At 48.6% G+C, this 14,309-nt stretch overlaps 1 pseudogene across 1 annotated transcript; it reads left to right on the forward strand.

Moving 5' to 3' along the window:
* The first annotated feature begins 1,083 nt into the window (after positions 1 to 1,083).
* Positions 1,084 to 2,421, forward strand: LOC310775791 (D(1B) dopamine receptor pseudogene; annotated as a pseudogene). The gene has a single exon. The product of its transcript is annotated as a D(1B) dopamine receptor pseudogene (transcript).
* The last annotated feature ends 11,888 nt before the right edge of the window (positions 2,422 to 14,309 follow it).

The following is a 14,309-nucleotide window of genomic DNA, read 5'->3' on the forward strand; positions in this document are numbered from 1 at the left end:
GTTGGATTGGGTTCGGCATTTTCAGATATTTTAACGGGCCGGGCGGTGCAGCCTGGCTCCAATGACGGGTTGGGTTGGTGCAGGCGTTAAACCCCCCCCCCCCCCCAAACCAGCTCTGAGGATAGTGGGGGTCGCGAGCATCGCGAGCCTCTGGCACCGTTATTTTGGGGGTCGGGAAAAGTTTGGGAACCCTTGTTCAGGGTGGGGTGACTGGGCTGAAATTAATTTTAGGGGGCCTCAGCCCACCCAAAAAGGGTCTAAAACCGCCTATGCGCCTATGCGCCTAAACTTTAAACGACAGACCACTTTTAGGACATCTAGGACTCAGCCTTGAGTGTCTCACTGTAACAGGCTGTACTCTTCACTAAATTCACTTCATTTTAAAACGCACAACATTTCACAAATACATCAGACCCTTGAGCTACTTCTGCTCTCACTCAGAATGTCAAAATATAAGCGAAGCGATGTATAGTTTTTGAGATATTAACGTTTGTTGACAACGATTCAAGCTAGCCTATAATCCCTTCCTCTCCCCCTCTCCCTCCCTCAGTTCAGCCCCCTCCCCTCCAAAAGAAAAAAACCCCACTCATCCCCAGATCATGTACTTCACTCTACGACGTCCATGTCCGTCTCCAGTGTGCACTGACAGAGAGAGAGAGAGAGAGAGAGAGAGAGAGAGGGAGAGAGAGAAAGGGAGGAGCAAGCGGAGAGAGAGAGAGAGAGAGCACGGCAGAGAGGAGAGAAGAGGGAATCACACACACTTCACACAAATCCACCCACGGAGAGTTTTGCTCAGCTGTGTGTGGCTCTGCTCAGGGCTGTTATTTGTCAGCATGGGTACCAGCTGCTGCTGCACGTCTGCACTTAATGTGCTGCGCGCTCACCGAGCAGCACAGGTCAGTCCGACCGGAGGGGGGGATGCGCACTCTCCAATCTGCCTCTGACTATTTCTCTTTTCTTTTTTTATACTGCCAATGGATTGCGATGGGTGGCCGCCTTCTTATTTCTCTACTCTGACATCAAGACCAGGCAATGAATAGCACAACCGACTTGGCGCCGGCAGGGACTGGCAGGACGCACCGAGCTTTAACGGGCTGCGTCCTGACCCTGCTCATAATCTGGACACTGCTCGGCAACTTCACGGTGTGCGCCGCCGTTTGCCGTTACCGGCACCTGCGGGCCAGAGCCACCAACATCTTCATCGTGTCCCTCGCGGTGTCGGACCTCCTGGTGGCCGTGCTGGTGATGCCGTGGAAAGCCGTGGCGGAGGTGGCCGGCTTCTGGCCGTTCGGCGGCTTCTGCAAGAGCTGGCTGGCCTGCGACATCATGTGCTCCACCGCCTCCATCCTCAACCTGTGCGTCATCAGCGTGGACCGCTACTGGGCCATCTCCAGCCCGTTCCGCTACGAGAGGAGCATGAACAAGAGGGTGGCCTCCGTCATGATCGGCGTGACGTGGACGGTGTCCGTGGTCATCTCCTTCGTGCCCGTGCAGCTGAACTGGCACCGGGCGGAGATCGGCGACCCGCCGCCGGAGAGGTCGAACGGGAGCGGCGCGGCGGGGAGCTGCGACTCCAGCCTGAGCCGCACGTACGCCATCTCCTCCTCCCTCATCAGCTTCTACATCCCCGTGGCCATCATGGTCGTCACGTACACCCGCATCTACCGGATAGCGCAGGTGCAGATACAAAGGATATCGACTCTGGAGCGAGCGGCGGAGCACGCGCAGATTTGCCGCTCCCGCTCGGACGCCCCTGAGCCCTTCCCCCACCCGTGCTCACAGCGTCAGCTCAGTGTCACCTCCTATCTCCAGACTCATCCTCACACACACGCCCACTTTCACCCTCACCCTCACCCTCACCAACCCCATCCCCCCCACCGCAGGGTCTCCCTCAGGGTCTGCTCCATCCGCAAAGAGGCGAAAGTCCTGAAAACTCTGGGCATCATCATGGGCGTCTTTGTCTGCTGCTGGTTCCCGTTCTTTGTCCTGAACTGCGCGCTCCCCTTCTGTCCCGGGCCGGGCTCGCCGAGCGCCCAGCGGGGCCCTTACTGCGTCAGCGAGAAAACCTTTGACGTCTTCGTGTGGATCGGCTGGAGCAACTCGTCTCTCAACCCCATCATCTACGCGTTCAACGCGGACTTCCGAGACGCCTTCCTGCGCCTCCTGGGCTGCCGCGGGGGAGGCTGCTGGGCCGCGGTGAGCGCAGCGCTGGAGACGGTGGTGGCGAGCAACGAGGTGGGATCCCTGAAGCAGGACAACGTGGAGCTGGTCGTCTCCCCCGGTGCGAACACCGGGGGCAGTGAGGAGGACAGTGGCAATACCACGGTGACTGTGTCTTATCACAGGGGGACGGCCTCGACCCAGGTGGCAGACACCGAGGAAAGAAATGACAAGGACAGACTGGCGCAGATACCCATATGAGTGACAAATGATTTGTCATATGACGTCCCATGAGGGTAAGAGAGGAGGACAAACAGCAAGATATAGCCTACATAGTGGTCGAGGTTTGGGAAGGCGATGCCTCACAGGCAGAAATATCCAGCAACTTATTTAGTTGAGTAATGATTTTTCTTTTAATCAAATGGGACAAAAATGCAAAAAGGATATTCAAGACTGCCACTTGTTTCAGGAGTTGTCAAAAGGCAAGCAGTCCCCCCCCGACTGTGCTGTGAGGGGACCCTCTCTCAAAACCAGGCCCAATCCCGTTAGGGCCTTGGGCTCGAAGACCTCTGCGTCTTCCCTGGGGGGACCACCCCTTGAGACCTCCTTCAGACACCCTGGCATCTCCCCTGGTGAACCTAACCCTAAGCCCACTACCATATCCATACCCTAACCCCAAGACCTGCACCTACCCGATGACTATCTCTAACTCTAAGACCACCTACCGAATGCCTAAGCCTGACCCTCCCCTATGCCTAACCCCTAGTCAAGACCACCTACCCAATGACTAAACCCAACCTGTGGAGAGAGGGTCCCCCCATCATAGGGCACATTCCACAGCGTTGCTCTCTGACAAGAGGGGGCTGGCTTTCTCTTCTGGAAGTGACGACGAGGGCATGGAGAAAACAACACTTGAATCGGGGAGAAGTCTTGAAACAAGTTGATTTGCCAAAGAACATGTGAAAAATCAATCATGTCAATCATGTCAATCATTGTCATTTCCTCCCACCTATTTTCAAAAATGAGATTTTAAGAGCCTGGGTTAGGTGGTCTGAATGCATTGTTAACATGGACATGGAGGATGAACTACCTGTCATTATTGATGTTACTGGAGTGACCCCCCTTATTTCAAGCTATTGATACTTCACAACAGATGACACTCATAACATTCCAAATTAGAATGAGCCTCTCAAGACGTTTTTTTTCTTTTTTTTTTTTGCTGTGTTGTTTCTATTCAAGGCTGAATGGTTGCTTGGCTCTCCTCACCCCCAGTCACTCTCTCTCTCTTCTCTCTCTTCTCTCTCTTCTCTCTCTCTCTCTCTCTCTCTCTCGCTCTCTCTCTCTCTTGCTCTCTCTCTCTCTCTCTCTCTCTCTCTCTCTCTCTCTCTCTCTCTCTCTCTCTCTCTCTCTCAGTGAGAGAGTTCACAGAATTTAGAATTTCTCTGGAATGTCTACAAATGGGATTATGTAACTAACATTTGCGGCTGTCATCTGCGCTCCTGAATGCACTGTGCAGTCCTAAACCCCACCCCTACTCCCCACCCCCACCCCCCAGCTCCTGGGGAGAAAAAAACCCCCCACATTAATAATTTGTATGGGACTTCGTGTGGAGGATGCCCCCGACCAGTGATAACAAACCACTTTTTTTTAACAAGCAGCTTTTTAAACTCAGCTCAGCCTGATGAAACATAAGGCTGATTATTATATATAGTTTGCATTTGAATGGGGCTGATGCTGGAAGTGGGATTAATTATTACGGCAGCAGAAATCAGGCCATGCAATCACAGATCTCACCGTTGCATATCCTGCCCATGAAGAAGACATCATAATGCAACTTTGTGCCTAAAAGTCCACACAGAAGACATGCAGAGGAAGGAGTGGAGGCTATTTGCTGCTGCTTTCACAGCCTGAGGAGTGGAGGCTATTTGCTGCTGCTCTCACAGCCTGCCCCCCCCCCCTCCCTGCCCCCACCCCCACGGATTAACATTAACATCTGCTCATCTCTGTTTCATGAGAGTTCCTTGTCAGTGTTAAATATGAAAACGTGTGGTATAACCGTGAGGAGCTGTGGGCTTTACTGGAGCCAGCAGTGTGTAACAGAGTGTAACAGAGTGTAACAGTGCACTGTGATTTTTTTTTAGCAGGGAAAAGAACGCTCCAATTGTTGTGATGGTGATGATCATCAGGCAGCTCATCAAAATGTGGATCAGTGCATCAAATTTAAACCGCTGCTTCCTCCCCCATTTGACTGGAAACGGCAAAGGGAATGAACACAAGTCGTGTCTGTATTTTGTCACCGATGATAACGTGTATGTGTCTGTGATTGTTTTAGCAATGGAGGACGGTGAGAACAGAAACATGCCTATATGTAACTCTATGGTTTCCAGAGGGCAGGCATGTGATGCGTTCATTGTGTAATGGGCTTTTAACCTACATACAGCACGCATCTGCTGTAGGCCTATATCCCACTCCATGTACTGTACGGATAGGCACCATGCCAAAGAGGATTAATAAAACAAAGGCAAAATTAATCTTTCAAAATGTGTCGCCCATATAGGCTACAGATGCATGCATGTGGGTTATGTGAGGAAAGTGATTTCAGGCCTTCTTTCTGACTCTTGCAGAGCAGTGTGTGGGGTGCAGATAAAAGCAGTGTGTGGGGTGCAGAGAAGAGGGGTGTGTGGGGTGCAGAGAAGAGCAATGTGTGGGGTGCAGAGAAGAGGCGTGTGTGGGGTGCAGAGAAGAGGCAATGTGTGGGGTGCAGAGAAGAGCAATGTGTGGGGTGCAGAGAAGAGGCGTGTGGGGTGCAGAGAAGAGCAGTGTGTGGGGTGCAGATAAGACCAATGTGTGGGGTGCAGAGAAGAGGCGTGTGGGGTGCAGTGAAGAGCAGTGTGTGGGGTGCAGAGAAGAGGCATGTGTGTGGGGTGCAGAGAAGAGCAATGTGTGGGGTGCAGAGAAGAGGCGTGTGTGGGGTGCAGAGAAGAGCAATGTGTGGGGTGCAGAGAAGAGGCATGTGTGGGGTGCAGAGAAGAGCAATGTGTGGGGTGCAGAGAAGAGCAGTGTGTGGGGTGCAGAGAAGAGGCATGTGTGGGGTGCAGAGAAGAGCAATGTGTGGGGTGCAGAGAAGAGCAGTGTGTGGGGTGCAGAGAAGAGGCATGTGTGGGGTGCAGAGAAGAGCAATGTGTGGGGTGCAGAGAAGAGCAGTGTGTGGGGTGCAGAGAAGAGGCGTGTGTGGGGTGCAGAGAAGAGCAATGTGTGGGGTGCAGAGAAGAGGGGTGTGTGGGGTGCAGAGAAGAGCAATGTGTGTGGGGTGCAGAAAAGAGCAGTGTGTGGGGTGCAGAGAAGAGCAATGTGTGTGGGGTGCAGAAAAGAGCAATGTGTGGGGTGCAGAGAAGAGCAGTGTGTGGGGTGCAGAGAAGAGCAATGTGTGGGGTGCAGAGAAGAGCAGTGTGTGGGGTGCAGAGAAGAGCAATGTGTGGGATGCAGAGAAGAGCAATGTGTGGGGTGCAGAGAAGAGCAGTGTGTGGGGTGCAGAGAAGAGGCGTGTGTGGGGTGCAGAGAAGAGGGGTGTGTGGGGTGCAGAGAAGAGCAATGTGTGGGGTGCATAGAAGAGCAATGTGTGGGGTGCATAGAAGAGCAATGTGTGGGGTGCAGAGAAGAGCAATGTGTGGGGTGCATAGAAGAGCAATGTGTGGGGTGCAGAGAAGAGCAATGTGTGGGGTGCATAGAAGAGCAATGTGTGGGGTGCAGAGAAGAGGGGTGTGTGGCCTGTGGGGTGGCGGGGGCGGGCTTTTCTCTGAGGAATAATGGAAAGTGATTTAGAAAGTGATCTAACCGTGTCCCCCTATTACTGTAGCGTATAGGGGACCGTTTAATGGGGCACACACGCCTTCTGTGACTGTGTGATTGTTAAAAGTGCTGGAGGCAGTGCTGCAGACATGAGCTGCAGGGGGGGCTGCTAATCGATTGACGTACTTCAGCGACATGTTTCTCTGCGTGCGAGGCGCTGGCGGCGGCTTAATGCAGATGAGTTAGGTCGTGCATTTCCAGTCGCTACACAATCACAGTGCATCACCGGACAATCACATCAGTTTTTAAGTCCACAGGACACTGACCTATTCCGTCTGAATGAGTGAGACTGGTACACCATTTTTTTAAACAACATAGACTGACCTTTTTCAGAAATCGTATTTGACTCAGTGCACATGAGCCCCCCCCCCCCCTCCACAAAAGAATTCCAGCACATAAACAAATATGCTTGTAAATACTGTATACAATATGTGTATTTAGGTATTAGGCTATGAGTCTCGGGTAATAGGCTGGTTTCCCATAGGCTCCTTGTCTCCTCTGGTCTGGTGTGTGAACTCATATGATCCAAAAGACTGTATAATCCCCTCTGGCTTGGGACGTCAGATCAGATCATTGCATTGTTTCCTCCTTTAATCCTGACATTCCAAAGGGAGAAGTTTCCAATCTCAACAATATTACAGATATTAGCCTCAATGTGAGACTCAGCCTGCGGCTGCTTCTCACGCTGAGTCTCAGACAAGGACGCCATATTGTCACTGTAGGCTCCATTGGCAAAGGCCCTACTTTTTCCTACATGTATAGCGATCACAATCAAACAGTGCTTGCCTTATACACAAGGTTGTTGTCCGTTGAGTCGGGCTATTCGTGTTCTTAAATATTGCACACTTTTTTACACACAATTTGAATTTGTTTCATTCGTTTCTCAGCTGTTTTTGTCATGCCAGAGCCTGTCATTTCTGTGCTGCTCCGGTCGCTGCCCCACCCCCTCTGCCGATTCGGGGAGAGCCGTAGACTAGCACCATGCTTCCTCCGATGCATGTGCAGTTGCCAGCCACCTTTTTTCACCTGACAGCGGGGAGCTTCACCGGCAGGACGTAGCACGTGGGAGGATCACGCTATTCCCACCAGTTCCCTTCCGCCCCGAACAGGCATCCTGACCGACCAGAGAGGAGGCGCTAGTGCAGCGACCAGGACACATACCCTCAATCCAGCTTCCCACCTGCAGACACAGCCAATCACAGTCCAAAGCGACTTACAATATCACAATTTGTCAACAGTACAGAAAACCACTATGCAACACAATCAATGACAGCTAAGATACTTTGATAGACTAGCACCATGTAGGAAGTAGTTTGAGAAGGAATAAGTAACATGTAGCATTAGTAGGCTTTATTTTATTTTATTTTTTATGTTAGTTCAAGAAGGGCCCAGGTGTAGCCTAAAAACGTGAGTTTTTCGTCTCCGCCGAAATATTGGCAGTGATTCGGACGTTCTGACTGAAGGGGGGAGCTCAGTCCACCATTGAGGGGCCAGGGACGAGAAGAGTCGCGATCGAGACGGGCGACTTTTGAGCCCATAGCGGTGGAGGAGCGAGGCGATCTGGACGGGTGGAGGAGCGGAGGGAGCGATGAGAAGTTTGGAACTTGACCATGGACTGCAGATAGGAAGGGGCTGACATGTGGACTAACCCGCCCTGTAGGCCAGTACCGGTGTCTTGAATTTGATGCGAGCCGAAATGGGAAGCCAGTGAAGGTCACGGAAGAGGGGAGTGACATGAGACAAGTACTGTTTTATTGTGACTGCTGTATGAAAAAATGGGGCCTTTGCAAATGGAGCCCGCAGGGAAAATATGGCGTCCTTGTCTGGTCCTGGATCACCACCATGATGTGCCTTCATATTATGCCATCCCACGTGTTCTGTGTTTAAGAGCAAGACTGATCACTGAGCCTGTCTGGTGCCATGCAGCACAAATGACACTGAGCCTGTCTGGTGCCATGCAGCACAAATGAATCAGGTCACTTTAGATGAGCAAAGCAAACACGCTTGAGAAAGGAGGGGTCGGAGAGAAAGACAGAATGGAGAGAGAGGGAGAGTGTATACTGGAATAGGAATGGAAGAAGACATTCAGAGATGGGATTAACGTGGAAGATTTGAGGGTCGGGGGGGGGTGTGGTCATGGGAAAGTTGAAGTCTAAAATAAGACAAAAAAGACATACAGAGAGTAAAAAATAATAACAACAAAATAATAATGAGAAGAGAAGTGGCTGACACATGGGAGAAGCCATGTGTGTTATGATGACATGCTGAGACAAGAGAATCTGATTATTTCCAGATGAGATGGGCAAACTGCCACATGCAGTCAGGGCCCGGGTTGCTGGTTCTATTTCCTGCTGCTGAGCGGAGCAGTTCAATTATTAGTGCCAGGCATCAGACAACCTGCCATGATGCCATCCCACTCCCACAGTGGCCTACTAACATCTAAAAATAGACTGGTCACAGGAGTCAGAGCAGGGGAGAGAGAGAGAGAGAGAGAGAGAGAGAGAGAGAGAGAGAGAGAGAGACCCATGTCTTGGACCAGCGTTGGGAGATGAATGTCTCTGACTCACTATCCAGAAGATGAATCTGGTAAATTCAAGAGGTTAGTGAAATCCAGTGGCAAATAGCCAGATAGCCTACTAACCTGTATTAGCGGCCTTGAATGAAATGAACAGAAAAACACAAATCTTTGTGCATTGTGACCCTCTCTGAGAAACAAACATCTCATGGTTACTAAACCAGATAGCAAAGCCCAAACAAAAAGAACGTGCCTGTGTAAGCTCTCAGCTGCAGCACTGCAAAAGAGCAAAAGAGAGAGTGACACCTGGGGGTAGTGGCCGACACAGGAGAGTGCACTGACCTGTCAGGCCGTGTGCACTGACCTGTCAGGCAGAGTGCAAAATGTGGCTCGGGGACACTGACAACAACGTTCAGGACGGGTGCAAGTGATGCTCACCGCCGACCACTCGCCCCCCAGCCCTGCTCCGACTGTGAACCTCACTCGCACAAGCACAGCCACACCGCCATAACAGCTGAATATTCACTCTCTTATGCAATCTACCTAAAAAAAAAAAAGGACACTATTGAGTCTACACCAGGGGGTGGCATATGGAGTTTATTTACAATCTAAAGAGACTTCCCAGACAGGCTTGTCATGTATTCTCTTTTTCAGCTGTGCCCAGTGACAGGCAGATACATACAATCGCACTTGGGAGCTGTCCCGTCAAATGCGGTGTTCTGCTGTTGACAAGTGAAGTAGGTTTTGGGTGATGTGAAGTGCCTCATCCAAGACAGGAAGTTCTTAGCCTGAGAGAGGGAAGTGATACTGTGAAAAGCCGTGTCGGGACAAAGCACGAGTTGGAAGCGAACTTTTCGTTAAAGATATAGAAGTTTGAATGCAGTATTTAATGCTGTGGATACATCAGAATGTATTATCGGATAAGGAAATAAAAGTACGTAGGCTGTACTCACATATTTACTGACAGACATTTCATAGGCTTATAAATGTGTGATTAGGTTGAATTATTCAATGGTGTTGCATGAGAAGGGCAGCGCGCAAGTTTTCCTCCCTTTTCATTTCAGTTATGAAATGTTATGAAACCATAGACGGATTACTGCATGAGCAAAGTGGACATGTGCCTGCAGGGCCCTGGAGCCAATGGAGGCCCTTGCCCTTAAGATCGATTGTCTTTTTATTTTTTGATAAAGTTAGATGTCACATTATCTACATGGCATTTATAGAACAAAACAGACCTGAAATTGCAGCAATTTCATTAAATATAATTAATGCTGATAATGAATATAATTTCAATGCTGTGGGTTATACTATGTGCAACCAATGTCTGTATATGAATTTATTTTAATGTTTCTTTATTTGACCAGTTGTTTTTTAAAGTGAAATGTATATTTTTTATGTTATTTGTGTGTATCTATGTATTTATGTATGTATGTTTTTTCTATGGACCATGAGTCTGCAATAAAGCAATCAATCAATCAATCAATCTGTGTGCTTTGGGAGTGCACACTCAGTGCACATGTACTATTTGCATGTGTAGGTACAGTATAGGGGCCCATGTCAAGTTTGTGTCCAGGGCCTGTGGTCATGATAATCCGTGCATGGATGAAACTCGCGCGAGTGAAGCTTTTTTCGTCTTGTGCGTCCACACCGGGGCGATTTTTGTTAATTCGCACGACAAGATTACATACAAAGTCAATGCAAACGTGCGAGTAGACTAGATTTCGCCCCCCAGGTGGCGCGAATGAGCCACTACACGAAATTTTGCACTGTCAATTATGTGATATACACCCCATCGGCCATTCGAGCCAAAAAACTTCAACTTTGGCTAATAATTTGCATGTTCAAACTGGTGCAACAAGCTTTTATTTTGCCTTGGTGTGAATCCACTAGACTATTGATGACATTATTATTATATAGGCTACTATTGGCCGTTGTCCTAGCTTTGAAGGAGATATGTTCATGATCTCTGTCTATTGCCTTTTCTATTGACTAGATGAATTCTTCTTTGTTTTAGGCTGACCTCAGGATTTACCACCTCTGAACTTGGAGCCAATCCGTTCCCAGCACCATGTACATCACTGTGCAACACTTTACTCCATCTCCCATTTCTAAGTAACGGGGCCCTTCTATAAGAACTACATGCCACATTCATGAATATTGATAAGTCATCATGCATTTAATCTCAGTTTCCTGCAGAGTGTTACGACTGTGTTATCAGCAGAGGTTCCTGTAAAGTTGTATCTGCCATTGGGCTCCATTGTGATGCTAGATGTGTCACTGAGACCTTCTGCCATTCTTGCTGCACATTTGTTGTAGAAGACTAATGATCCAACACAAAGGTGAGGTGAGCACACAGTCAAGTCATTACAGCTTTTGCAGATTGCACATCATCTGTAAATTGTTTGATCTTGACCCACTGATCTATATGGAATATTGCATGGTTGTATTTCTCCACCAAAACCACTAGAGACCAGCACAGTGCCGTTTCTATCACTCTATTGCAATGTGTTCTCCTGCTCAAAGGTATGTCCCATGCGATACGGTGCCCTGTATACTGTAATGACCTTGCAGTACATTCCTACAGCCTTTTAGTGTTCTCCATGTGATTACTGATATTTTTTGGAAGGTGGTGACACCAGAAATCTTCAGCTTCTCTAACCCATATAGCCCTACCAGCCTGCTAATAACCTTAGAAGCAAAATCAAGATTCTGCTGTCTGTCAGAAAAGACAGTAGTAACTACTGTACTGTAGTTACTAAGGCATGACAGTGATTCAGTGTTTGCTGTGTAACTAACTAGTAATCTAACTACTTACTTTTTGAGAGGAGTGAGTAGAAACTGTAACTAATTATTAATCTTCAGAAAACTGGCCCAACACTGCATATCTGTTGTGTTTTAAAGGGAGCATGTGGGCAATGTTTGTTTGTTTCTCTGTCTGTTTCAAGAATTTGGGCCGGCCACAGCTATGCCGTTTTACGTGCGATCGGGCTGAAAGTTTTATTTGATTTATTTATTTATTTGCCTATACAGTCATAGGGAATTAAGGCTTTTCTGCTGGTGCATCCACTGTAACTCACTCTGGTTGCTTAAAGTGTAATATAAGTAATAACTGCTTCCTTTTTTCTTCCCTGCGTGTGTGTGTGTGTGTGTGTGTGTGTGTGTGTGTGTGTGTGTCTGTTATTTGACAAAGCTGTCTGGAGGTTGCCAGTCTCTCTGGTGATCTCATCATTTCCAGCATTTCGCCACATGCGTGTGTGTGTGTGTGTGTGTGTGTGTGTGTGTGTGTGTGTGTGTGTGTGTGTGTGTGTGTGTGTGTGTGTGTGTGTGTGTGTGTGTGTGTGTGTGTGTGTGTGTGTGTGTGAGAGAGAGAGAGTGAGTGAGCAGAATTTGATCCGGCCACAGCTATGCCATTTTACATGCGATCGGGCTGAAACTTTCAGGAAGTGTAAAGAGCACGGGTGACCTGACGGAGCCAGATCTTTTAATTAGGTGATTGCCCTGATTACCTAATGATGTGATGTCATCTGTGATGATGTCATTAGTGATGTCATCATCAGTGATGTCATAGACCAGGCGAGGCTGCATAGCGGCCAAGCTGCGTATGCCAAAACGCAGTGGGGGAGCTGCAGGGCGGGAGAGGAATCGAGCGCGCTCAAATGGGTGGGTGGAGGGTGGAGGTGGATTCGTCACTTCCTGTCTTTTCCAATAATAATTAGACTTTTTTTTAAACAAAAAACAAGTGGTATAATTAAAGCAAAATGGAGTGAAAAAACAGCCACAGACTACAGTTCACCCATAACTGCAGGAATGAAGGTGTGTTTTGAAGAAATGTGCAGAAACACTGTTACAGTAGTGTGCAAATAAACGAATTAAAATAAAAGAATGTTGTTCAACAGTAAAGTGGATAGGAAGATGACGAGTTCAGAAGTGGACTGCTGGTGACTGAGTGGGCAGTCAAGCAGGGATTTGACTCACCTGCTTCTGTCTGGCAGCCAGGGTCTGTTGGAGCGCTGTTGCTTTCGCCATGTTGCCAGCAGACTTGGAATATGGGAGGAAGCCAAGAGAAGAAGCCTCACTTCTCCATTCTTCTTCTTCGTTGGTTTTGTTGACAAGCTGTGTTTGTCACTGGAACTCTGAGGTCCTGCAGGTTTCAACAGTTGGACGGGGGAAAGTGTTTCCAGGGTCAGACCCTTGGTCCTTTACCGTTTCTACCACAACAAGGCTTGGTGGAGCTTGAAACATCTCCAGACTACGCCCTGCTTTAACACAACACTCCATGGAAGTCCATGCTCTGCTTGGTCACTGCTATCCTGGCAGACATCCCCAACAAACGTATTCACTGCCTCCAACTCATCCAGAACTCTGCAACACAGATTATTAGACATTCAAATTCCACTGAACAAGTCACTCCCCTGCTGCTGATTCAATTACACTGCCCCCCCCCCGTGTCATAACGGATTACCTTTAAAATCTTATTTTAAACATTGAAAGCTCTTCATAGTCTATTCCCTGCTAATCTCATAAAGACCTTCAGACTTACATTCCCTCTCCCGCCCTGAGGTCTTCATCAACAGGTCTACTGGCCTTTTTGACCAGCCATCAACCCCAGCACAATGGGTGCCAGGGGCTTCTCCATGCTGCACCCAAACTTTGGAACTCCCTTCCCCCTCAGATCCACATAGCCTACTGGACTACTAGGCACCTACTGGACTACTAGGCACCTACTGGACTACTAGGCACCTACTGGACTACTAGGCACCTACTGGACTACTAGGCACGGTGGCGCACTGGTTAGCATTGTTGCCTCCGGGTACTCGGGTTTCCTCCCACCATCAGACATGTACGTTAGGGTTATGGGCGTGGGGCTAGCAACCCCACCCCGTAAAAACCCACTTGCTACAGAAGCCACAATCACAGTATGAGGAGAGGAAGTAATTACTGCTGCTGACCAGTAGATGGCATTATTGAATTGTGTTATCTTGATAGGCTATTACATGAAACACTTTGCAGTCGATACAGTCGACTGTATCTTCTGTAGGCCTTGATGTATTTCAACCTGTGCACAGGTTCTCCAAGCATCCTCAGCTGTGAGATCCTCTCTGCCCACTGACCTATAAAGAAACAAAGATTATCTTAGCGAGACGATGCTTTAGGGGCCGAAACATGTATGTGCTGCTGTATTCCTGACTGAGGTAAATTAAATCTTAAAAAGGACTTTTTGAGTGCTGGCTTTTTTCTTGTTTAATTTGTACTCGTGCCGTGCACCGGACCTCTTTGTTCACTCTCCGAGTGTGCTCGCATTTTTCGACTTTTGGAGAAAATATCAACTCTCAGCAGCTTCAGTGGGGGGAAAAAAAGTAGAGAATTGGCCTTTAAAAAAGGTCTGAACTGGAGTGTGCACACTCCAAAATCCCTCAAGAATTGCAATGATAAATGATATGAAAAGGTTTGAGAGAGAGAGGTGTGAGGGCAGATGAAGGAGAAATGTCTGGAACAGTCACCTCTGTATCCATACAGCCCTCAGACAAGATGAAAGTGGTGTGAAAAATGTTCCGCACAGATTCCTCGTAGGAAGGTGACCGTCCAACTTTTGTGTCCCTGTTGTGCTCACAATTTCCACATTCAACTACATCTTTAATAGTGATTCTACCTACAGTCTGCTGTGGGGAGCACGGTGGCTCAGTGGTTATAGTCCTGCTGCCTCACAGCAAGAAGGTTCGAACCCTGGTCCATCCCAAGTCCTTTTTGTGTGGAGTTTGCATGTTCTCCCCGTGTTCCTGTGGGT

This window comes from Poromitra crassiceps, assembly GCF_964638095.1.
Source record: "Poromitra crassiceps genome assembly, chromosome: 4".
Classification (NCBI taxonomy): Eukaryota; Metazoa; Chordata; class Actinopteri; order Beryciformes; family Melamphaidae; genus Poromitra; species Poromitra crassiceps.